Source organism: Camelus bactrianus, chromosome 8, assembly GCF_048773025.1.
Source record: "Camelus bactrianus isolate YW-2024 breed Bactrian camel chromosome 8, ASM4877302v1, whole genome shotgun sequence".
NCBI lineage: Eukaryota > Metazoa > Chordata > Mammalia > Artiodactyla > Camelidae > Camelus > Camelus bactrianus.
The window spans coordinates 89,549,321-89,552,227 of record NC_133546.1 but is presented as its reverse complement, the minus strand read 5'-3'; the positions used below and the strand labels follow the sequence as shown (position 1 = coordinate 89,552,227).

Genomic DNA, 2,907 nt, shown 5'->3' with positions numbered 1-2,907 from the left:
TAGAGAGGTATCAGCGCTGGTGCGACCGCCTCCAATGTGCGCACTCCAGTGCCCAGCTCCCCGAGGAGCAGAGCTTCCCCCACAGGAGCAGAAACCCCCAGGAGCAGAGCTCCCCCAACGGGCACTGCAGTGCCTGCGAAAATCAGGTATCTGATGAGTGAGCCTAGGGCGGGCAAGACAGGAAGCAAGCACCACTCCCTCATCTCTGCAGGTGATCTCTGTGTCATCTTGAATAAATACAGTCAGCATTAAAGATGTTTGACCAGAGGGTAAAAGGTAAGGCCTCCCCAAATCTCGCATTCCTTTAGTGGGAGTCCTGTTAGAACACATGGTGACAAGAGACGCTGGCTTTACATGCGCACGTTGCCCTCAGGGCTGCAGGGGAGGCCACGGTGCTGCCTCTGCCCCACCTCCTGCCTTCGTCCCGCAGACCTCACAGGGGCCGCTGACTCGTTCCTCTGACTTTCTCTCCTTGGTTGTGCTGCTCTTCCAGCTTTTAAGAGCTCATAAGAACCTCACCAGAAAATCTTTAACAATGAACGCAAATCAAATGAAATCAACCAAAGAAACACACTGCCTTCATCATTACTTTACATTTTAGGATGAAATTCTTGAAGACGACTCCCTGACCTGAAGGGATGGATGGAGGAGGAAAGAAAAGAAGACAAGCATCTTTGGCCCATAAAAAATGAGAGGTAACCAGATGGTGGCTAGTTTTCATTGCACCTCTCTGCCCTCCTCAATTTCACATGCCCCTCCCAACTCAACTCATCGGAACTCCACTGAAGGAGACGGCTTTGCAAATTTATTGGTAGCCAAAGAAATCGCTTGAGAAATAGTCTCCCAAACCCAACGAGAACACTGAAAGCTGACCAGTGCCAGGATCTGAATACTAAAACACACAGATTCAAACTCCGACACCCTCCCTGGTGGGTGTACTTACAGTGGGGGTGTGGCCGTGCAATTTGTCAGCATCCAACATATAAAAATGAAAGGGATACCAGTTTTCAACATCACAGTCCCTCTGAAACAACTGGTAGTCAATTAGCGTTTGTCGGCAGCAAAAGTCGATTTTCTCCCCTGCACGTGGAGGTGAACACACAGAAGAGACTGATGATCCCCGCTGCAAGTGTAGCTAAGTGTGTCCAAGCAAACTGACTCCACCAGCCTTCTGATGAACAGGGGAGTGTGTGAGCCGTGTGGCTTTGCAGACTGATGGCCAGGCAAAGAGGGCGCTTCCTTAATTTGGGGAGAAAAACGCGGAAGCAGCACTCGCTGGAAATAAATTCTAATTAAAATTTCAGTTGCGCTTCCTGCAGCGTAACCCACGCCAATAGATGAGGCTCCCTCCGTGCTGTCCAGTCATGTGAGCCAGGCTCATTACTGTACCTGTGTGTTTGGTTTAGCAAGTGAATCATGTCTGTTTTCTGGAAATTACATGAGGGTGGAAAACCTTCCAAACATGTTCATTTATTTGCTGTGGAATTTGTTTAATCCTCTTGAGAGCATTTACAATGACAACCTTCTTAAATAAGCATCTTTGCCCGAGAGACCTTCCAAGGCACATGCGCCGAAACCTAGGACAACCCAGAAGCAAAATCAAAACCGTTAATAAATAATAATATGTCATAGCACTAACCACCAAAATTATATATATTAAAAAAAAAAAAGCCAGGGCTTTATGCTGTCCAGGGTTTGAATCATTTATTTAACGTGTCAATTATTACAAGAATAAACTTTTGTAAATGTAAAACCTCCTCAGAAATCTTCAACTACTATTCAAGAAAAATATCACAGAAAATTTCTGAAAAGCATTTAAAGGAAAATCATTTTTAACTGAATCGTATTCTAGGCACACAGAATAAATTCTCTTTAGAGAACTCCTACATTTTTTTTAATAAATGACCTATAAAAATACAACCAGCATTAATCAGTAAATCTTCATTCCTTATTTTTAAAATTTTTAGGGCATGGTATTTTTTTTAAATCAAATGAGGAGGTATTCGCAAGCCAATGGACAACGGAATTACCTAAGGAGACATTATAAAGCAGCAAGAGCAACTAGCATTTTGACAAGCATTCTGCCTGAGAGTCACTCGTACCATCTCATTTTGACCTGGCCACTTGGAGGTGAGCTCCATCAGCCCACTTAACACATGAAGAAACTGAGGCTATGGGTGTTCATGTTTCCAGTACTTAGGGGAGCCAGGATCCAAACAGGGATCACTGTCTATAGAGCCTGTGCCTTTACCAGATCACACTTACATTTCTCACACTTCAAATGCACTCAGTCCCCGAGGTAACACACCTTCCTTGTGTTTCTAAGAGTTTTAGGAAGTACTGAAATACAAAGACTTATCAGACATTTGTGTGGGCTAATTTTTTATTTTCTGATTTTCCTGAATCAGTTCAGGCTGAATTCATACTACTTATGAGGAGAAGTCCTGAGGCCGAGGAGAGAGGGGAAGATAGTCCAGACATAAACAATTTCAAGAGATCCACTTCATCAAGGAAGCAAAGTATTAAATAAACAACTTCAACAACAAGCTTGTCAATAAACCTTGGTGTCTCTGTCTCAGCCTGAAGGAGGGTAAGCCATCCAGCCCATCTGCCTTCCAGCCACATACCCTGGATGATCTTGGTTCCCTCACCTGTGACACGTGTGTTCTCCAGGGAATCTTTGTAGAGATTAAACGATAAAACTATATGCATAGGGGATACTTATTTGTTAGGCAGTAGGCACTAAACAAATAATAAAATTATTTTATTTCATGAAAATGGGAGATAGGTCTCCCAATTAAACATTCCTGACAGAATCCCAACAAGCACTTTAATTTATCTGCCAGAAATTGTAAAATAACATTTCTTTTTAAAGGCTGTATCCATTCTCCCTACTTTTTACCAATC

At 43.3% G+C, this 2,907-nt stretch overlaps 1 long non-coding RNA gene across 1 annotated transcript; it reads left to right on the top strand.

Moving 5' to 3' along the window:
* The first annotated feature begins 217 nt into the window (after positions 1-217).
* On the top strand, positions 218-2,584 carry LOC141578506 (uncharacterized). Its single transcript, XR_012508888.1, has 3 exons — positions 218-695; positions 1,968-2,130; positions 2,409-2,584. It is a non-coding gene; the product is annotated as an uncharacterized LOC141578506 (long non-coding RNA).
* Positions 2,585-2,907: the final 323 nt, after the last annotated feature.